Raw genomic sequence first — 24928 nt, 5'->3', positions numbered from 1 at the left:
ACCGAATTACATTTTAACATTACGCGTCAAACATTACAGTCGTTTTTCTAGAAACGACATTTTTATAACCGGTTGTCGTAATATCTCGGAAACGAATAGACCGATTGACTTGAAATTCGAAGCACGTATAAAATGAATACCTCTAATGCTTGAACCATAATCAATTCAATGGCTATCAAAATTTTTGTTCCACATGCTATAATTTCATTAGTTTTCGAATTTCTTTTTCATTTATTTTGATCCAGATGATAATCGCACATATACACAATACTTCTGACTCAAAGGAGAGTTATTTTGAACACGATGTGTAACACTATATTACTCGAACAATTATTAATAATTGAGGAATTCTTATATTTTTGCCAAAACACTAATAGCTATACGTACAAAGTGTGAAATTGATATTTCCAACAGTTTTCTCAATCTTTCATTCAACTATCGTGCAATTTTTAGGTTTGTAAACTAAACAAACTCTTCAAAAAACTGAATCCGGACACTGAAATTAAGAATTTCCGAGTTCAAACACGTAAATACATTTTTTATTAAAAATTAACATCAGAAAATCGAAAAATTACGGTTAACGAAATTGTGATCACCTTTTTGTACTGTTTACTCTATTTTGTATATTGTTTATACTATTGCTCTAAAGAAAGTGGAAATAGGTGTTCGGATGGTTACACTATTTTTTTTTGAGCTACATTCTTTTGGCTTTTGCTTATGATATTATATCCTACATATTTATTTTTGTTTTAGATTAATTATTAAAAATATTTTTTCGAAGATAACGTTTTAAGATCGAAAATGTTTACAAAAATAATTGCATTTATTCACATATGTCGATGAATAAAATGCACAAAGTACTTGCATGACCTCAATTATTGGTGTTACTTTAAATAAGCAAAATTTCATTCCAGAAATTTTTAAAAACTATAATAGTTACCTACATTGATCTTATTTGAACCGATTTGAATCGCTTTTAATCTCTGGTGTCTAGTAAAGTTGAGAAATGTGATTTTTCTAACACGAATGACTTTTTCTTTTTATCATTTGGATTCGGAATTTTCACCGAATATTCTACTTTCCTTTGATAGAATTTTGTTTGAAACTGAGAAGGGTGGTTTCCTCGTATATTGAATTCCTGTACAATGCAGAATAAACATGACCAAATGTCATCTTAGTGTGAAATTCAAACGAATGTATCGAAAATCTGGCCAGATTTCCGCGATGAATACAGAAAAATACGAGGCCATGAATAAAAATACTTTTCTCAAAAGGTTATATCTGCTGAACGAACAGAACCAATAAAATCTGATTCATTTTATATCGATTCTTTTATACGAGCTTCAGAAATGACGAAAGAGAATATTGAAACTATTGTATTTGCTTCGAGTAAAACGAAACGAACTACGTTCAACGAAACTTTAACCACGAATTTTTAACCTAAGACTTTATGTAAAATTCAGAATATTGTGATACTCTTTATGTATACGCTTCAATGCTCCTGCTTTCTATCTATTTATATTTGTGTCATTGTCTAATACTGGATAATTTTTATTCCATAACATTTGATGGTTTTAGTTTCTTTCAGTAATAAATAAAAGCATAAAATTGATTACGATGGAACATGTTTAATCCAATAAAATCAAACATAATTTAAGAAGGTCTTCTAGTTTTAGAAACGAAAGAAAGCACTTTCAAAAATGATTTTGAAAAAAATCGATATTCTGACCTTAAAGTGTTGCCATTTGTTTAAATTTGAAGATTTTTATTTTTCATTTAGTTCCGACCATAATTGTGTTCTTACTAAACAAAATGCTCCTTGATTTGTCTGTTTTAGATTCGCAGAAGAGCTGCAATCATGTCAACATGCCAGTTATATTTTTTAAAACATTTTGTAAATGTGTTTTAGTAACTTTTATAATTCTTATCATTTTTTAATGACAAAAGTTGCGAGAACTCTCAGAATATGTATCGATGTGCGATAAAACCGCAACATTAACAAGTACTAGTGTTGTTTGTTTGGAAAAAATTACTAAAAAAGTGCCTTCTTTCGTCCGCAAAACGAAAACATTCCCTTATCTGACAATTTTTGGAAACCATAAAAAGTCGAAGGGAAATACATTTTACGATCATTTTTATATATGTATGCTTTAACGTTTTTAATAATCATCTAAATAGGTTATGACAGCTTTAACGTAACTATACAAATATTTATGAAAATTGAAAAGGTATTAATCTTGCATCAAAATATGTTTATTTTGAGTAGGTCTATTGGCGTGGACAAGGATCGAGATTATCTATGGTGGATGCATGTAGGCTCGAGCAGATACAGCGACAGTGAAATGTATAGTAAAGCTTACAGATCATCAAAGTGTATCGGAGATCCCCAAATTACAAGCTTCGAGGATTCTGCGGATAGTTTGAGGAATAGCAAAAGTTTGACCGTAATCTTTCCATGCGCCTTCAAAGTATCGCATACTATGTCCCGACAAGAGATTTAACAAGACTGACAGAACAAAAAGATTTCGAACCCGCTTCAACAAATTCAGTCTTATTGATCTTACATCGAAGTCCAATTACAGATTATCAGAGCAATGTCTCAAGAGTTTCAGAATTCCGGCTCTACGAACAAGATAACCAGGAACGAATAAATTTGCAGTACAATTGTTCACGATGTACGTTTATTTTTCTCTAAAAATAGTTCTCTGTAAAACTATTATTTTAATGTAATGAACTTATGGTCGAGACAGGCAATTTATTATAATTTATTGTTTTTGACTTTTGGTTTTATGAATGTCTGTAAAGTAAAATAAATAAAAGTATAGCATAAATTTAAAGAAAAAACAATTAAAGAAAATTAGAAAATAATAATTATTTTACGTTAGAATATCTGTTACACGTTACTCATTTGCGAACAATTTGTCGAACTGACCTCTACCATTTTATCGATGGTTATATCGACTACGTATAACCTTTTACAAAATAATTGAAATAAAAGGAAATAATCTAACAATTTGTGTACTCGTTAACATAATTCTAATCGGAATGTTTTCCAGATTGTTCTTTGCTTTGATTGCCAAAAAATTTGTTTAAGTACAGATATTGTTAAAGTATTTCTTTTATTTTAACCAAGTATAGTAATTTCTACTATCCTTGCTTTCTATCTATCAAATTAGATTGTTTATATATTACTGTACTTAAATTCCACGTTTACATTCTATTTTTATGTTTCGCCGTACTATCGATCGCGCTTCATATCATCGAAAACCAACAAAATTGACTAAGAGTGGAACAGCTTCGTAAAAGAAGAAGAAAAAAGTGAAACGATCTCGCAGTGAAACGTTTCAGCTTGTTTCGGGGTCACGCCGTACAAAATCCCAAGGGAAGAGATCTTTCGGGTCCTACGTTCTGTTTACGATTTTTCTTTCTTCCTGTTTGCGCTCCGAAATTCTTTCACCACTCTACTTTTCGGAAAAACAATTTTCTGTAACCTCGTTTCTTCATCTCTACCTTTACGTACATGTTCGTAGAAAGGAGAAAAGAGAATCGTTCCGTAAAAAGTTGGCATTGACTTACAAAGCTCGCGGTCCCTCTTTTCTCTTCGATCAACCTTGAGGACACAAGATAAACTTGTCGACGGAGTTCATAAAGACGATGTGGCGCGCGTCTTTTACTTTTACCCTTGGAAGAAAGTCAGGTAGCTGCTAAACATGAAATTCCCCAAACATGAAATCGAATATAGAGTTTCAGTATCCACGATTGGGAATTATTTAAAAGTTTACCCTCCTCACCGATTCCGATAATCTTGAAATATGTCATCGTGGTCACCATTCTGAACAAATTTTTTCTATACATGTTATTGCCGCTCGGATTTCATTTCAGACTTATATGTAAAAATATATTCAGTAGTGTATATTATATTTTGCTTATTGTAATGATCAAAAGTCTCGAGTACGCCGGATAATCGGTATTCTTCTGTGTCCTTTACACCTAATCTAACTTAATCTATCCTTGAATTACAGAACCCTGACCCCGTTTAAATCTAACCTAATCTAAACTTATCTATATTCTCTTAATTCAAGGATAGATTAAATTAGATTAGATTAAGCTGGATTAGATTAGATTAGGTTAGAATAGTGTTGAAGGTTTAAATACCTCTAGAGTGAACTTTTATAGGGTGCCCCTAAATTCATGAGAAGGTACTTTTCCTACAGTACATTTACTTTCAGTATCATAGTATCAACAGTTTTTTACAAATATCTTAGAAACTAAAGTCGAACAAGGAGAACGCGTACAGGAAAAGTTCTTCCAGATAGTAACTTTGACAACATATTTCAAGGTCATCCATATCGGCGAGGACAACAAACTTCTAAACAATTATCGTACGACTGTTTACACGCTGGAGATTTTCACTCAAGAAGCAAATGAGAAATATTAATAAACAGAAAACAAGCTAACCGAAACGATTAGATAGAACTCCATGTAACTTCGTAATCGTGCGAGAACATTATTTGTCCCTTCCGGAACATTTTTTGTTAACAAAACAAATCCAGTATGCTTTACATTCACACAAACATGTAAGTTTCATTAAAATCAAACTTCTGGGTTAGAAAACTTTCTTTATGATATAGTACATGAATACTTTTGCGAGCCATTGTATGTTGCGTCGCTTTAAAGTTACAATAACCGAATGTACACATTGTTAACTTCAGTCGCTCTCGGTATATCCTGTTTATTTCTTTTCTGAAATCAAAATAAAAGTTGTCACTTATACCACTTTCAAGTCCATTCGAAGACTGTATTTCTAATGTTCTAAAAACAAATTTTCGTCGAGTTTAAGACGCATAAAAATTTCACGCATATTATAACTGTTCCTAAATATTTCAGAGAAACTGGTAAAATTAAAATGCTTGTAAAGTGAGTGTTTCGTGATTTATATGAGAATCGAGTGAACAAGCGATACGATTTACGCAGTGCATTGTTTCAATACCATTCTATTGGATTATTCGTGCATTACGTGATTTCTGATCAGAAATGCATAATATATGATAATTGACACTGTTCTGCTCAATGGATGGATATTCATGAATCAGCAAAGTCCATTTTACAGTGTCAATAAATTTTACCATAAAATAACACAGAAATAAACAATATTGGTCAACAGAAAGTACTAAAGTTCGATTAGCTCCTTTTTTACAATAATACTAAACACTAATGAACGAATGAAAAATATAAAAATGTAAAGTTTCGTTAGAAGATAAAAATCAGTGTCGAACACGACAAAAACGTTTTCGACAAATAATCAACTTATTGGGTCCTTTGGATTTCAGAAAGATAAACAATGGTAAAGATAATTCCGCGCTGTGAATCTAAGAACGAAACCCCGCCTTAAAACCGAGGATTGCTCTATTATTAATAACAATTTTTGTTATAATTTTTATAATTGATAAGGGACGATACGTGTATCGATTTTTAAACGATATATCCTACCACAGCATTCCGCGAAAAATGGAGATAGAAATATATGGATGATCATTGTGTAGCGACGAGTGTTTAGTCTATACGTACGACGTTTTATTTCGGTGTCTCGCGTCCTGATGTAGTAATCAAATTTAAACGTGAACACATCTTCCGCATTTTCTACAAAGTCGCGAACAGTGATTACACTTTTAACGTTAAAATGCTGTACGCCCGTCGAAAATTCACAAACGTTGGCAAGTCTTTCATGGCAATGACTATATGGATGTGAAAAATGTTCGAAAGTGAGTTCGACGTGTAAAGAGCTTCAAAAGAGGTGAGATGAATGCCTACGATGAACAAAGACCGCGAGGAGAATCAAGCCCGAGTTGATGCGCTGATCCAACGAAATCGCTGGATTAAGCAACGGGAAATTGCTCTTCAACTAGGCACCAGTCGAGAAAAAGTGCAGCACATTATCTAGTCTTTGAATTACGAGAACAGAAACATCTGCGCTCGCTAGATACTGCGTCGATTGTCAGACGCCACGAAAGGACAGTCAGCAAAAGGTTGTCAAGAATTCCTCGTGTAAAACGTCCCCACAGATGAATCACGAGTTCATCGTTATCGCACAAAGGATTACAAGACAGTCGATGGAGTATCGTTAATCTCATTCTCTGTTCGTTAAAAAATTTAAAGCCGTTCTATTTGTCCAAATGATCAGACTGACGATTATTTGGGATAAAGAATTGTTTAGATGTAGTATCTGGCAAATCATAAATTCCAAGAGGTATTCAAATTTTACGAGGACTTAAGGGACATATTCGCAAAGTAAGGATAGCGAGAACTATCATTTTCTCTCCTTAGAGTTCAGAATCGGCACTCCCGAGCGTCTAATTGTTCCCAAAAGTAAAGGAAACGAAGAGAGGTCAAAGTTTTTAACTTCTTTTGTATACATAAAAATCATGCAATTGTTTCACTCAAATTTACACGTGAACTGTACGCTGTATAAACAAATATTCCAAACGAAAACCATTTCATACAAAGGGGAGCACATAGTGCAATAATTGATGTTTCGTGAGCTTGATTTTTATCAAATTATGAAGGTCGTCTGGAGTTTTTTAACCGTTACGTGCAACATTTACCGAGTAGAAAGTAAATAATTATTAAGAAACGTGAAGTGAGAAATTATACTTAATCCCTCCGTACTTAATACCCCGATATAATATATTATTACATATCCCTGTATCGTTTATAATCTTTTCGTTTTTCTGAACGCGAATCTCAGTTGGTGCGATCGCAACCATTTACGAAACAAGTCACCGAAACCATAGTTTCGTTAATATACTCGTCACGTCGTAAAGACCGATCGTTTCTTTTAGCGAGCATATTTCATGGAGTGTTGAAAATAAGGTTCGTTCCTATAATCCTCACGCCTTTACCAGTCTCCAATGTCACGACGTTCTGCCATATCCGTTGCGTCTCTTCTGAAATTGAAAACGAAACGGCGTGTCGTCGCGTGCTGAGTGAAAACGGAAGTAAAAAGAACGACGACGAGGAATCTTGGATCCCATTGGAAGTTCACTCTCCTGCAGTGTCGGCTTGGTCGTTCGGTCATTCGGAAAATCTCTAACTCTAAGTATCGGAGGAGCTTCGCGAATTCTTCGTCGATTTGATGCAAAAATAGTTTTCGATTCTGGAAAACGTTCTCTCTGCCCTATTCTTCGACGTAGAGGGTTACGCTTGCCTCCGAGACTGTATCAAGGAAAGTTATCCTACTATGTACAATAGTTCTTCGAGAACTAGATTCCAGAATTTTTCATAGGTTATAGCGGAAACTTTCCGCGTGACGGATGTTGTTATCGAGAGCTCCTATGCGCGGAAGCGACGAACATTAGATATATCTGCCCCGTCTGACTATTTGTTTACCACGATTTTGTATTTCGCGTTCTATTCGTGAAACTGTCGGACGGTTCGTTTTGAAGGTGCGTTTCTCTTCGCGGGAAGATATTGCGTGAAAATAAAGGTAAATCCTGGGATGCAACAGAAGCTTCACTTGAATTACTTTCATACCTGGTTACTCGAAGTAAGGTTTTCTAAATTGAATTATCCTTGACATTTCCTTAAATCGTAACATTTCCAACAAACAAATCGAAAATAATTTTCTTATTCTGGGATTCTAAATTCTTATATCCGTTTGGTAACCGAGAGATTTGTTCCGACAAGAAACAATTTCATATCTAACGATTAAATTGTATTCTTAATCTTGTATCAATGGTAAGTTTCATATTCAATAAATCAAGTCTTGTTCTCTATTAAATATCGATAACCAATTCAGCCGATTTTATACTCATCCATCATAAATATCAATTTATTCACGATGATTCGAGGGAAAAAATATTCCGCGCTTAATTATTCTTACGAAACAAAAATTTTATTATAGGATGTATCAATGGGTGTGGTAATCGAAGGAGATTGACATTTGATGCTATAATATTATTACTATAATATTAATTACTATAATGGCCTATCGTATCTTACATAGATTCGATGTAACCATTTTAATTCCTCGAGTATATTGAGCATGACACGGTATCAACTAGAAGATTGACATTATAAACACTTTTCTTGGTGGGGATAAGAAATGAAATGTTACTTTTTAAGAAAGTTGTAAATGCAAAAAATAGACTAACTCACAGTATGGCATTCCAGAGTTAAATGCGGTGAGAAGTTTACAATCATAATATATAGTATTTTTTACAAATTTACAATAATCATAAAATACAGTAGAACCTCCAGTATCTGAACTAATAGGGAGAGATGCATGTCTAGTTACGAAAATAACCAGTCTTCGGATAATAGAATATGTATTTTTCATAAATATAATTTAAAAATAATAATAAAGGAAATGAAGAAATAATAGAAAGATACGATTTTGTTAACATATCACAAATCCCACATCTTTTTGGCTGCTTGACTTCAAAAGTTTACTCACTATGTTTGATTGCATGGAATTACAATTTCGTTCATTTAATGTCACGAATTATCTACTCTTTTCTAATACAATAAGTGTTTATATATCGTAACTTTTTCATTGGTACACAATTTTAATCCTCCGATGTATTAATTATCATTACTGCGTATTAGAGTCATTACTCGTACTACGATCGTGTAATAATTACTTCTAACAAAAATTCAATAAGAATTTAGATAAGAAAATGATCACTTCGTAAAGGCGTATTCACAATCGGTTCGAATAACAGCAGACTCGGATGGTTGAACATTCTACTATATCGTTGGACGCTCTCGAATAAGGATGTTCGACACTCTGAATGAAAATGCAAACACTTGGTGTGCAATCTCGGCGCTTATTAAAGGCGCCTCCTGTTAAAATGTAATGTGTACCGGCTGCGAAAGAGGTGAGTGAAAAATCTCGGGAAAGCACTCTGTTACCCGCCGTTTACTTCTCTCTCGAGAAAGAAGTGCCGGAGAGCGTAATTCGCAAACAAACGATTTTTAAAAGTACGAAACTGCGTCGGATATTTCCCTTGCACGGATGCGAAAGAGGAAAGAGGAGAATCGTTCGAAAAGGTCAGAGTGTATTAGATTTGCCAAGTAAGCCTTTTACAAGGGTAGAAACGAGTGACAAAGAGGAACAAAAGCGGGCCGCCTTCGACCAGGCGGTATGGAAGACCACCGTCATCATACGAGCATACATACGTGCGCACAAGGGCCGTGAACAGGTAGAGGCGTTCGCGTGCACAACGGTGACACGATATACGACTGCGACGTACGACTGCCACGAGCTTGTAGACGCATAGGTACGTGGAAATACGGGCACACCTGCGAGAGGAACTGAAATACCGTACGGCACTGTAGCATCGACCCATTGTGCGGTACAGAGTGCACTCTCTGCTAAATCAGCCGCTCTTTTCACTTTTTTACACCCCCCAACCACCCTCGCCCCTCACCTCGCCCTCTTCAATATATCCTTTGGCGCATAACCTTGGCTGAGATGGAATATCGAAGGGAAACCGAGGTAACGAGACACCCAAAGAGATGTCTTTTTTACTTCATTTTCCTGCTGTCCTGGCTGGCTCCTTCTCTGCCAGCCTTCCAGTCCCCATGGCTCTCGTTTTAAACGTAAGAGCCGGCTTTCGCATGCCTCAGCAAACTCCTTTCGAAGTTTTCCTTGCTGAATGCTGAAGAAAACTTTCTCGTCGGTCTCATGACACCCCGTGTAAGGGCCGCATCGTCAATTGTGCCCAGTCCTCTTCAACCTCGGCATCTTTCCTTCCCCTTTGTGCTTTACAACCGACTTCCCTGAAATTAAATCTGCTTCCTGCATGGAAATCGAATTTGTCGCCGTCATTATCGGCGAAGTGATTAATTACGCGAATGGTGGTGTTTAGTAGCGAAGAACGCGGAGGTTGTTTTGCTCGGACGCGGAGCGCAAGAAAAGGACGCGTGTCGCTTAGTTGTTTAATTACTGCCTGATAAGCGATTCTATTTTGTCCCGTACTGTCGCAGGACGTGCTGTTCGGTGAAATTAAGGATCTTTACAGACGAGACACTTGTTGTCAGTCGCGCGACATTCGGTCACACGTCACCGAAATAACGTAGTAAGCAGTAGCAGGATTCATTTTGAAGCGATACCAACGACACCCGATAATAAAGCATTACTTCGTATTATACTTTTCGAATACGTACACGAAAATAGCGATACGTTGCTAATGCACCTGTTCACCTGACTTCAATTCAATTTATTATATCGTTTTGTACATGTTCAGAGTTTAAATGTTTTTCGGGGATAAATAATTACTATTTTTTGGAATATACTTGCATTTAATTTGCATTGAATTTTTAAGGGGTAGCGATTATTCTTTCAATTTCACGAATTTCGTGTATATACAGTGTTGAGAAAAAGTATAAACACACACCATTAATCTTATACAAGGAACAATAATATTGATTAAAATTAACCTATAGTAATTACAAGATAAGTTTGGTAAACAAAATATAACATTTATTTTCTTTAATATTGATAATATGCAGAATATTTTACAGAAACAGAAATTTGGAGTAATGTTTACAGTTTTGTAATTTAATCATTCTCATGGAACCATAGTCTTAAATTAATATTTCATCTATTTTCCTTTACTATTTTTTTTATTGCTTCTAGTCTGCACGATGTACCAGCTATTGAATTGTTAATAATTTCTCGTTCAATTCCAGTTTTGTTCGTGTCCATAACTCGTGAATATCTCAAAGTAGATTATCATATTTTGCCAAACTTCTTTTCAAAATTGACTATAAATTCTCGGTTGGTTTCACACGATTTTCACTTCATTACAATACAATATTAATTTGTTTTGTACCATCTTTTCTGTACGAGTATGCTTGGGTTCTCGGTCTGGTAAAATATTACTCCCTTTTCGTTGAATGCAATAAAACTAATAACAGACGGTAAATTATTTTCTAAAAGATTTAAATAATACTTGATGAATTCGGAGCAACCTTGCCCGGACAGCACTTGCATCGTTACTTGCCATTATTCTTGTGTCGTCTCCACGGAATAAAACTATATACTCTGTAACGAGCATTTATCGTTTTCTTATATTATAATTCCAACTTGAATTCAATTACTCATAAGAAAGCTCTTTATTTAGTTTGTGAATGCGAAGTAACAAACTAGTTCAGAATAAATAATTTCTTCTATATAATATGAAACAGGCAATAAAACTTTCTACGGATCTGGTTTTGTTATTAAACGTGACATTCGTATTTTTCAAAGACCATCGCATTGTCCTTGATGTTTGACATTACGTAGTTTGTTAATTCCTCTATATAAAGAAGTCAACGAGTATAAAGGAATAAGTTGTATCAAAGAAGACTAATTTTCTAGCTTAAACAGAGGAGGTGGAAACATATAGTGCTAACGATTGACGTATTATGTACATTTTCTAGGAGTTTCAAACATATAGACATTTTCTATGCTTAGATCTATCGCTTTGTGAGAACGTTGTCAAAAAATCACATCGTTCAAACGATGAAATAATATATCGATCGTAACAGTATTATGACACAAAAATCGATGGAAATTAGTATTCCCTTGTTTATACATTAATTTTATAACGTATGACTTTGTTAAATTTGTTGTACGCAAACAATTTCATAGAGTACAATTAAACTGTATTTGCCTCGAGTTATTAAAAGATATAAAACGTTTTCTTTCTTAAACTATTTTGTTATTTATTTCGTTTTATCGACATAAGCATAATATACAAGCGGTGCTTGTATCTACTCATAATGGAAGCGGTGTTAACAACTTCAAAATTTGTCTCGTGTACAACAGAATCGTAAATACAAGTAGTAGCAGCGGCTGCTGTACGATTTGATCTGCAAATGGCTAGCACGGTTTATGACTCGCGTTTCAATGAAAGCTACTTTTGAGGAAATATATGTGGCGGTACCTTCCACACTCGCTACTGCTAACTGAAACTCGAACTGCCGATCCTCTCCCACAAGATCTCGTACCTTCTCCATTCGTATTTCCACTGAAGTGTGGAAGATAGAAACGCCAAAAGCAACTAAACCGTCACTTCTTAAAAGTGAAACCTTGAAGTAAACCTTCGCTACTCCGATTTTATTAACCACACGTCTGGTTTGTCTTAATTCTACACCTTGATCATGGTCCGGATAAACGGTATCGAAGCACACACTGGACTCAACTGTATCGAACTCTGATCTACCTCCAGTGCCGGACAACGCGTCCTTAAAACGAGTAGGAAAAGACAAAGACAGATATGGGATACGAAAGATAGAAAATCGAAATAAAAGAGAAAAGATCGATCAAGAGCGAGTCGAGGAATGGAAATTGAAAAGCAGGAAACATAAAATAACAGAAAGCCAGAAAAGTGAAAGTACAGAAGAAAGCAAAGGAACTATGGTCTACTTTGACGTATTCAAAGTTTCGCGACAACTCTCAAACGCGTACTTATTTCAAATAACAAATTCTTCGAGTGCATTGCCGAGAGACGCGAGAACTGCGTCGAAAATCACCAAGAATAAATTGAGAACTGGAATCGAGATCAATGGGCTCGTTTAAACGAGACGTAGGAAAAATTTATAGTTACCTCGTGAAGGTAGGCGAGTAGTTGAAGCTGAACAATTTTCTATCGATGAGGAAAAGCTTGCTTCACTGCTTCTTCGTCGTCGACGAAATGGGTACTCACACCTTTACCCAGCAGTTTTCCAATAAACTTACCATTTAGTTTCATTCATCTCTAGGAAAGTATAGAATCGTGTGGTTTCTGAGTTATATATGAGTTCGGAAAGAGAATTATACGTCATAATTTTCGGTGAATCTACCATTGCCCATCTAAAAAGTTCACTGATTGATTTTTTCCATTTACACATTACAGACACATCACAGACGGTACACAAGGAACGACACTGAATTATGAATTACGATAACAGTATGCGAATAAAATTGTTAGAGAGCAGCTGTGAAATTTTGTTCTAAATTTGACGAAACGTATGAATTAATCCTAAAGTAATCTGGCTAAAACTGTAACGTACTTAGTTAAGTAGTGTCCGTCTGATCCGAAAGTAGTTTTTGTAGATATAAGCGATGTAGATCACATATGTAAATACAATAGATTCATTGCGCGGTGAAAAATGTATTACGCATATTTATTAGTCTTTAAACAACTTATTTTATGAACAATGCAATATCTGCCTATTAACACTGCACCTATGCATATTTTATTAAATTACCAACTGATTTTCCATACTATGAACGCATGGTTATATTATAATAAAGTAGACGAAACAAACTTTTTATCGATAGCCAATGGCAAATGTCTTGATATAAAGGAGTACAAAATAATTAAGTTGCATAAAATACGTGTAATGTTGTTACAGGCATAATGAATACATTCTTGCCTGGAACTCTAAACGCGTAAAAATATTTCATATTAAATAAAAAATTAAATATACATATGTATGTGTATATATCAAAAATATTATTACGCACTTTCAACTTACTTTCTCATGAAGAATCACTCTCTATCAGGTTGTACTGCGATTGCAGAGACAGAATACAGGGGTAGTCCCAGAAATACCTGACCTAACAAAGAAAACACAAAGAATTTGGAATAAAATATCTTTGTTTCTCTACATAGTCTTCTTTTAGATCGATACAATTTTCCCAACGATGTTCAATAGCTTCGATACCCTGTTTATAGTGAGAACTGTCGAGCTCTGCAAAATAGCCATCAATCGCAGACTCTACTTCTTCATTGTTGGCAAATCTTTTACCATCGAGCCATTTTTTCAAGTTTGGAAACAAAAAATAATCCGGGGAACTAAATCTGGCGAATAAGGTGCGTGAGAAAGTAATTCGAACTTTAACTCCTTGATTTTAGCCATCGAGATAACGGACGTGTGAACTGGTACATTGTATTGACGAAACAAAACTTTTCTTTCTTTTTTGCCAAATGCTGCCATTTTTCCCTGATTTCATCACTCAAACGCTGCAATAAGTTCGCACAATACTCACCGTTGGTTGTTTTTCCTTTCTGAAGATAATCAATGAAAATTATCCCACGCCCATCCTAAAAAACTGACGCCATGACCTAGCCTGCAGATGGAACTGTCATCGCTTTCTTTGGAGCCGCTTCTCCCCTTTCGATCCATTGTTTCGACTGTTCCTTCGTCTCAGGTGTGAAGTGATGAACCCATGTTTCATCCTTGGTTATGAATTGACGCAAAAACTCGGTTTTATTGTTGCGAAACCTCGCCAAACACTCGATTGAAACATCCTCGCGACGCTGTTTTTGTTCCATTGTGAGTAATAACAGCATCCATCTTGCGCACAGCTTTCTCATGTCCAAATTTTTAATTAATATGCGATGCACAGTCTTTTAATATGCCTACCAAGTCTACTAGCTCGTGCACTTTCAGTCAACGGTCATCCGATACCATTTGGTAGATTTTTGTCACCATTTCAGGCGTAGTCATCCCATTTGGTCGACAACTGCGATGTTCATCTTGACAGCTCATACGATCTCGTTTAAACTCTGTCACCCAATATTTTACTGTTGTAAACGAAGGAGCAGACTCCCACAGAGTAGAATCTATCTCCGCTTTGAAATCGGTTGGGGCGAAGCCTTTTAAATGAAAGTATTGTCTCACATAACGATAGCCAATTTGTTCCATGTTCACGAATTCACTGAGAGCGTTCATTATCGATGGCTGCCAAAACAAATACTAACAACACAGTGTCGTCGATCTTGAAACTTAAGCTTTATATCGGTACTTTCTCCCTTAGTCATTCTTTTCAAACTACCGCGATCTATGTGTCGAGTCGGGTACTTATGGGACTACCCTCGTATACAGCGTGTCTCGTTCAGTTGACACACAGATATATCTCGTAGATAACTAATTAAGGAACAGGTGAAAGATATCGTTTACGATTTTGAGGTAATTCAAATAATATTATTAGTTTCCTAATACGTGGGCATCTTTATGTCCAGTGTAAAAGTGAATATGTTTATGTCTCGTCGACGTCGTTGGAATTGATCGAGACACTGAGTTGTAGTTACTGATTTATGAGCTTAAGTAAATTAATATTTATAAATAAGATAATGGATAGAGGAAAGCGAAGGTTTAGATGTACCAATAGAACGGTGATCGGCTGAGTCGGGAGTTTGCCCGTGTTCTCTTCGGTCGATCTTGCCCTTTGAGATTTAATCTAAAGACTGCCTTCTGTGACTGGTCGCAGCTTCGAGGTAAAGAAGTCGTCCGTGCTTTTCGTGCGTTCCTGGCGTACTTGCAAACCTCAGCGGCGAGAAACCCGCATGGGTTGCAGCTGTGTCCCATTGTCTGCGTGCGACCAGCCGATGTCCTAGCCGAAGTCTTGGCTGATCATCTGCACTGCACTTGACCGCTACGTTCCATCGTTTGACCCGCGAGGGCCTGGCGAGGGATCCTGGCATTCGTTTCATTTGGTCATGAATTCACCTTGTATTCTACAACCATGCTGAACTTCCTCAGATTGGAAAGTCTTTCGTAATACAGTTTTCTAACGGAGTGGACGCCAGACGAGTGAATTTCGAAAGCAGCTCCACAATCCTTAATGGTTGCAATTTCTGCTTTCCTCATTCGCACAAAAGAATACGCAAGAGTCCCAACATCCTGCCTGCCTTGAAAGGGTATCTTTCGATCCAGAAAATAAGAAATGAAATCTTGTTGCGGTAAGGCCGTATAGCAGGTCGTGGAATTTGTATCGACGTCATCTACAATGTTACGAAATTAAAAATACATAATTCTATTTAAAAATTGATACTTTTAAAATTGTAATTTCTTACCAATTAAATACCGATCAATGTTTCTTTGAAACATTTTTCTTGTCTACTTCTCTAGATCGGTTCAAACGTTCTAAATATATTTTCATTATTATTCACAGAAATGTATTCTGTACACTATTTCTTATGTGTGTAGAAAAGTACACCTGGCCCCAATAAGGAAGTGGGCAGATGAGTGAATTTTGAAAACAGCTCCACAGTCCATAATGGTTGCAATTTCTGCTTTCCTCGCTCACACAAAAGAATACGCAAGAGTCCCAACAGAGTATATAATCTAAATAGTCTTTAAATTCGATGGTCGGTATTGACAGTGGGCACACAATAAATCGCATATAAAATATGTTCGAATCATGTTTGGATATGAAACGATTGAGAATACAATGAAACATGCACTGCCTTACAATATCGGAATGTTGGTACAGTACTATTATTAATAACTGCATGTTTTAGTATCTTTTTTTCTAATACACATGTTTTCACTTTTCTAGAGCATTAATCTAAATCAACAGAAGCTTGTTCGAATAATTTATTTCAAGTTTAACATAAATATTTTTTAATGTTAATACATCTCAGAGTTCCTTTTAAATTGAAGTTTGGTCCTTTGTAAATTTGCTTGATTATAAACTTACTTCCTTTTCAATAATTCAGTGCATAATACATGGATCAGAGCTTATAATACTATATGCATACGCAATACGATTGATACAATACGCAACGATTTATTTGATGCAATCGTCAACTAGTTGCCCAACAAAGCTGAATAGTTGGAAAATATGAACTTCTAAAAGGTTGGAGATGAAAATCCAACTAAATTTCCGAGTTTGCCACGATGTTGTTAAAATATGATTGTATTCCTCTCTTTTTCTTCCTCGCTCCCTTCCAGCTCTTCACCATTCACTTCTGAGTCTCGTTGGTCATTAGTATAAGCAGTGATGTCAATTACAAGGGTCCTTAAGTATAACGTAACTTGGTGAACATTTTTATTCGTCTTTTTTGGCGTAGTCTCTCAATTCGCTCTCAAACTCGTCTGTCTAGTTTCAAACTTTCGGAATTCCTACTTGAAACTTCTTCTTCGACAATTGATCGAGCCTTTGAAGTTTGCGCCGTCCTTTTCTTTCTCTAGATATGGAAATAAAATTCCTTAAACGAATATTCCAGCAAATAATTACGCGTTTAATTGCACTGGATCGAACATATTTGTGGTATCTTAATATTTTCTATTTGTTCCAGGAATTTTAAAGAAATAACCATTATTTTCAAGGATTTTTATTGTAACATTTACAATGTATCGTTGAAGTAAGATAACGTTTTACTAAATGGAACGCTGATTATTTTAAAACAGGAAATAATTTCTTATGTGTATAGATAAGAAATGAAATAAGTTTTGTTTACAGAATACACTTCTGTGAATAATAATGAAAATATATTTAGAACGTTTGAACCGATCTTGAGAAGTAGACAAGAAAAATGTTTCGAACAAACATCGATCGGTATTTAATTGGTAAGAAATTACAATTTTAAAAATATTAATTTTTAAATAGAATTATGTATCTTTAATTTCGTAACATTGTAAATGACGTCTTTATTCTCAACACTTTTGTAAAGACGAAATAATGAGTTGTTACATGTTTATTCTAGATTTACAATACACTGTAAATATATTTATCTAACATTGTACATATGTTCTCTATAGCAGATCCACTCTGCAGTTTATAATTTTGAGTAAAAATATAACATTGGAGATTTCTCTACGCTGTTTTGGTCACTTGTATTATATTTTCCTTGCGCACTTCGATACCCGAAGAATTCTAACGTGATTAATATCTCTGATTATATATATTTACTGTTACATTTTTCTTCTTGCTTCTTAACCCAGCAGTTTGCAGGTTGTATGCAAGACGAACGAGAAGAATTTTAGGAAGGTTCCAGTATCATGTCACTGAAAAATATGTTCGAAGCGCTGGAAATCCGCGAACAAAGACTGCAATCCGGATTTTCAAAGTATCGACACGAGTATTTCGCTAGAATCGTATAACCACAGGCAATCTCTTCGATTGAAAGGCACCAGTTTGTCCTGCAACACATTTGCTCATAATCGAATTCGCTCTGGTTCTGATACAAGTTTCGTATACACAAACGAAACAGTCGTAGCGTTAAACTTTTATCGCAAGCCAAATTCTTACTTCAGTTCGATACGGATCTGGACATCGTAAAAGTACACTTCTATGGAAACGATTACTCGTATAAATGTTTGTGAAATAATATATTTTATTGTCAATGTATCTCGTAACGTAATATTTAATCATAGTTATTTGACGATTGATCAAATGAAATATAATATTTTTTTTCAACAGTTTTGATAAATTTTAAATTTAAAGATGAACTTTTATATATAATACGTTAGTATTTTTAAAACAATCAACAGGTTTAAAATAATGTATCGAAGCCATAATATGGCTTGAAATAGTTCATGATGTTACGGAGATGATTCGATAGAACAATTTGACAAACAAAAGATGATACACAGAACTTTTTATAATATAGAACAATTCATAAATCAACGTCGTTAAACTATTCCGCTACACATTTTTCCAAAAATATTGTTTCGTTGGGCAAACTAAATTTGAAGAAGGAAAAGAAAAATTATATATTTGAAGATGGTGGTGTTACCACTATTTTTAATATAACGAGATATATAACGAGTTATATTTGATATAACGAGAGTGAATGAGATAGATCAACAGCGTGCTATTCTCGGATTTTATATTTCTTACTTAAGAACTATATTCATTTCAAATGTTTACGGTTATTAATATTCTAGAAATGTAAGGTTAAAGAAAGATCAATTTTTTAAATTCTTAAATTCACCTACATTTATATGACGTAATATGTACAATCAGCAGTATGTACACTCAACAATAAAACAAAGCAACATCTAACATTATTAAACTCACAATACGAAAAATGTAAACACCTTTAACTTAAAGTCGATACGAAAAAAAGTATAATTATAAAAAAGATCTCCTTTTAAACATAACAGGCTACCAGATTTGGCTTTTGCTAGTCGCACGAAGAATCTCAGAACTAGTTATTACCTGTTTTAACAATATATGCAGACAGTTGCGATAAATTTCCGCATTTTGGACATTTATGTGCCAAGCGAACGCGTCCCATTAATTTCTCGTCATTTTATCACGTGTTCACTGCTTTTTATCCCTTAATAATTTATTATCAATTATGATCATGTAGAACCTACAGCTATTTTAATTGCTTTTGTGTTAAAATTTTGGGTCGCGGAAGCATTGTTATGACTGCCACAGAGCTTGTAAGAGAGTGAGCGAACAAAAGAGAGTTAAAAAGAGAGAAAATATAGGACAATCTCCGTTTCTCTCACAGCAATTTTGTATAATTATAACCTGAAATTAAACGAAACGCTCGATATGCTTTAAGTGAAGAAAATGTCCGCTTCGGTGACCCCGCCATTCCTTTATTAAGTATTTATTTTGTATTCTCTACTAAAAGAAATAAGCAAACAAATATATCGATTGAAACAGTTAAAAATGAAAATTAAAAATATATTATTTAGTCATTTATAATCAACTTCGTTAATAATTTGAATTGATGAAAAATTTTTAATTTACTGCACGATACGTGGAAAGACAGATTTAATTAAAATAAACACATAGGTATACATTCTTCAAGTCGTAGAATTGAATATATAAAATACAAAAAATCGTAAAATAATTTCTTAGAATGTATTGAAAAGATACAATTAACAATTACGTGGTGGAAAGATATGAATTCGTACTAAGAGTGTTAGCAAGTATCATACGTCATATTTCTTCATGGTGTACTTAAATATCGATCTAATTTAAGAACTGAAAAGTTAATGTTTCAAACAGTCTGCACTTTGTATAATTATTTCTTACATTTCGATGAAAAGTTTGTTCCGTTGAAACAATTATATTCGTATACGTACAGTACTGCCTCCGTTTATTTTATTTCAACATGTTCGATTCTTTTTAGTGTACGAAATATTAGACTGTTTTGAGCTACCTATTTACCTGTTCTGACACCTTATAGCTTTAATGAGCAGAGAAATAGGAACAGTGGCGTAAGTGACGGAGGTGTACCACTACACTTGTTCACACTATATGAGAGTGCAATTCCTTTGATGCAACGGACAAGAACCGACATCAGAGGGAACCAGTCCCAACGGTTCGACGACCCATCAGTGTATTATTTTACTAACTACAAGATTCCTTTAACAGTATTACATTACACCAGAAACCTCGATATGACTAGCTTGGGCTAAAAATGTTCAGTATTAAATAAATATAGTATTCCCTCGCTGACTGAATAAACTTTGCCCTCGCTAATTGAACCAGACTCGTCCCCATTAGCATTATTTCTCTTCCGATGAATAATATACCTACATTAGCATTAACATTATTTCTCTTCTGATGAATAATATACCTATCGATAAAAACAGAAATCTTTATACATTTCATTATATTCGCAAGAATTTACTTATAAGGTTTTCCCAATAAAAATGAGTCGAAATTCGAACTCATGTGGATTATTATTAATTACAGGCGATTAGAAGTTTATTAGCAGTGATTCGAATAACGTATAATTAAACACTCCAAACGAGGTTGCGTTTGAACGATACAACAATTTTTATTTCTGTTAGTAGATGGTCTATTCAACGGAAGTTAAGAATTACTTTCGACATATATCGTATACTTTAAAGTTAAAATAAATTCCAGTGAATGCATCGACTAACTAGTGAATATATACCATTACTAGGAATTGTAATCAAAATGAACACTATAAATATAATGTTCTTTATAGCTAGGAAATGTATAGAGTTACCAGTGAATGTATACATTAGTAGTCGCATTTTGGTGAAATTATACTACATATATTTTTCAGAAATATGTACTTTTGATGCATTAATGAAACAGCCTTATTAGAGATGCAATTCCTCTATAAAGAAATTCCTAACATCACCCTTTTCCCTATAACGTATTCAATTTAAAGGACTGCCATAAACAAAACCACGTGACTACTCCAGAATATGTAGTTCTTTCGTACAGGATTGTCAACTTTAAAAATATAAAATTTAATTAAGGATTGTACACAGAATGTCAAGAAACCACAAAAAGATAGAAATAATGTGAAAAAGATAGGATTTGACTGTTGTTAAAAAATCGTCAACCGTTTACATTCTAATAGGATTAATCTACTACTTTTTTGCTCTCTACTTTTAAAGCCATTTTTTTATTAAACTTATTCAGTATTTATCCTTACTATTCTAGGAATTGTTTATTTACACATCATCGCCTATTATTTATAGTTTGCGTTCTACTCACATCCAGAAAGCACTCATCTCGATTGTAGAGTTTGTTTCCTAAAATTTCATTTTCATCCTCTTCCTGGTCGAAGAATCAATAACGAGCCACTTCGTGTCTATATTGTATAACATTTAATTGTGACCATAATGAAACATTTACTAGAAATTATCGCGTGTAATTTTAATTTCGTAATTTTTTAATTGCAAAAGGTTCCCTCAATAATTGTTTCTTTTATTTAAGAAAAAAAAACAAATGAAATAATTATGCTTTCGTATTTCAGAAATTTAATTTCACCACCGGAATAATCGTCGTATCTTAATATCCGTTCGTATAACTTTAATAACAAGTAGTCATAAATTTCATATAAATTCATTTTCCTTCGTCATAAATTAAATTAAGCTGATCTCTCGAGAATTATATTCGCGTATTTATCTTATGAATCCTGAATTTATACAGTTGTATGTATAGATATCATTTACACGCGTGCAAACGGGAATGTGCAGGTATTTTCCCAAAAATGTTGCAATGTATCTCCGGCTGAAAGCTTCCAACCCGTAACGCGGACACGTTCATATTGCGAACGACTTATCCATCGAAAGATAGGTGGGAAACAAAGCGGACGGACGATCAAAATTTCTCGAAAGCTCTTTCTCTCTTAACCAGGAAGTAAGGAAGCTCCAGAAATAATACTGCGAGATTCGTGGCAGAAGCAACAACGGCAACGGTAAATGTCGGCGCGACGAAGAGACACGAAGGGCGAAACGCGGCGAAGCAGAGGGAACAGGGAGAGATGGGAAGATCAGAGGTTAAGTGAAATTGAAGTTCAACCCGCTGATGAAAACGGCATGCGGAATCTAAGGTGACCTGAAACTCCTTCGCAATAGTTTCGTTTCCTTTTAATCTCGGTAGGGTTTTCTATCAGCTGGAATGAAAACTACCAATTTTGCTCTCATTTTTCGCGGAGAGTGGAAGTGAGATAAAAGGGATCTGTGTGCGTGCATGTGCGTGTGTATTTACACGAGTGTGCTGTTAATCCTAAACCATTGGAAAAAGGAGGAAGTCAAAGGGATCCGAAACTGAGAATTCGTTAAGAAGGATAATCACTGTCCCTATTGTGTAATTTAGAGACATTTGAATGCATCTTTTGAATTGAAAAATATATCGAGTTCAAATTTGGACTAAAGACGATTAAACAATAATACTTATTAGTGTCTAATAATGCAATATGTACTTTGTTTATTCAATATTGTTTATTATTTGTTTATGGTTAATGAACTTAATAAAAGAGTTGAAAACTATTTATTTAACTCTTTTCTTCGGAGCCATATTTAGTAGGATTAGAATTAAGTTATTTGTCGTCAAAATTGACCGTCTTTGTTTTATAATTGAGTTCTCGTCCGTTTAAAGTCCGTTTATATTTAAAAAAAAAAAAATAATGCTGTCGCTAACGCCTAATTGTAGATCGTTATAAAATAATAATATGTAACAAAATGACTAGCGTTTAAAATAATAGATGCTACTTTTAGCACAAAATTTCATTTCGAGATTTCGATATAAACACGATGAAAATTTCTGGACACGCTTTCAAAAATATTCTAAAACATTATTAGTTTTACGAATTTCGCAATAAAACTTTCGAAATATATTCATCATGGATGGATAATTTTTTAAAAAACGTTCAAAAACAATTTCGATTTATTAGACTTTGTACGGCGGTTATTTTCTTTAGTATAATCAACATTACGATCTTCGAAAAAGAAAACGGCTATAAAAAGTTTCCATGTAAAAAAAGACATTGTATTAAAAATTGCAATTATTTTAGTCGATTAAGAAATTTATAAAATTTAATTTTCGTCTAATATGCTGACAACATTCACAGTAAATTAGTTGTAAATACTGATTATTGCATGTTTGAAAGTCATAACGTGTTTAGCTCGTGATTTTTATACTTTGGCACGAAAATCGCACTCTGAGTTCCACTCGTTATACTGTCTCAATGAGTTAACTTGTAGGGTAAATTAAAAGGCGGTGGCGTTGATTTAACTTTGATGTGAATTGCAGCTCTTTTCTTCGTAGCGTATAATTTTCATTGCTAATTATTAATTTCTTCGATAAAAAGAATTGTAGGAGTTTGAAAATTATGTACTTCGTTTACGTTAATATTTAAACAGGCTTTTCCCTTGTTCGATGTATTTAATGCATTAATGGTATACGTACTTAACACATACTTAAATGAAATTGTAAACATTCGTACAAAATATCTTTCTATTAATTTAACGCAGATTTGCGTTTAGTTACCTTCATTTGGAAAACATTTGTGTAAATATTTTACCCATCCTTTTAGATATCTTAAAATCGTACTACAAATTCTTTCTATTTATTTCCATATTTTCATCAGAAATCGAAAACGATAGCTCTCAATAATAATCAATGCGGAAAAGAATTCAATGGAACATTAACAATTACTAGCCAGATTATGAACAATTACAAATCTTACCGATACAGTAAGATCCAATAGCTCTCTATCTACAAGAAACTAACTTAAACAAACACACCCTACGCTTAAAGGATTTTCCTTGTTCGTAAAAAAACAGAAATCGTGAAACTTACTCAAGCGGAGGAGTATTCATAGCGATCTCAAAGAAATTCAATGCCACCGAGGTACCACTTGAAGCAAGTTTAGAAGCTATTGTAGCGATCGTCTCGACACAAAATAAAATACACATTTATAATATGTACATCCCATCTGGCTAACTTGGAAGACTTGCTGATACAATTACCTACAGAGAAACCTACACAGAACTCACAAACTCTAACTCGGGTTACTTCGCACCAGGGAATACCTGTAAACGAAGAAACCGATTCTTACGTAAAAGAAACAGCAAACTCTTCGTTCATTGAATCAAATGATCCAATTTCCTACCAAGACCTCCTCGAGTTGATCCATAATATGAAAACGGAGGAATGAAATAGAATATGGAACACGACAAACGGATCGAAGATACACAATATTGTGAAAAATTTTCCCCAACAAATACTTCCGCGAAACATGAATAGAAAAGAGAGGATAGTCGTTACGAAACTGAGAACTGAACACTCAAAGATCACCCACGAATACTTGCTGAAGAACTCGGAACCACCAGTTGCGATTATCGTAAACAATCATTAACAAAGAATCACCTACTCTACGAATACAGGAGATACGAAATACAAAAACACAAATAGATACAAACTACTTCCAAATACGACCCTAACGTTATAAAAGCATGTGAAAAATATTGTTCATTATTTAAAAGATATTTAACTGTGTCGCAAAATCAAAAAATTAAGTCTGTCGCTTCATGATCATTCTACTTTTATATAAATAAATGAATAACTATTAAGTACCGTCCAAAGATGTTTGTAAACGATTACAAACACTAGCCAAATGGAAATAGTAAGTTGCAGATGAATACTCGTACGTGCGCCTGTACTTTAAAAATACTAAAACTTGACTTGTTTGCAAACGAAGAGTTCGTCGAAATACAACTCGTAAAATTAGATCGGTGATCCAGCATTCAGACGCGGACCTTTTGCTACCTTTTGTTTGCTTTCACCAATTGCATTATTTACATCGTTGACAAATTCTTCGCTCCTAATAACATCAAATATATTATCTTCTCTTTTTATCGTACTGTTCTATTGGTGTCAAATGATACTTTTCAGAATGTATATTTATTGGACATTCAAGGAATGGACATATAA

At 34.3% G+C, this 24928-nt stretch overlaps 1 protein-coding gene across 1 annotated transcript in view; it reads left to right on the top strand.

The window, feature by feature from the left end:
• Positions 1-24928, top strand: part of Nachralpha4 (nicotinic acetylcholine receptor alpha4) — a 387449-nt gene that overhangs the window by 194006 nt on the left and 168515 nt on the right. The gene's annotated exons all lie outside the window — the stretch shown is intronic.

This window comes from Ptiloglossa arizonensis, chromosome 6 (assembly GCF_051014685.1).
Source record: "Ptiloglossa arizonensis isolate GNS036 chromosome 6, iyPtiAriz1_principal, whole genome shotgun sequence".
NCBI lineage: Eukaryota > Metazoa > Arthropoda > Insecta > Hymenoptera > Colletidae > Ptiloglossa > Ptiloglossa arizonensis.
This window is presented reverse-complemented; position numbering and strand designations above follow the sequence as displayed.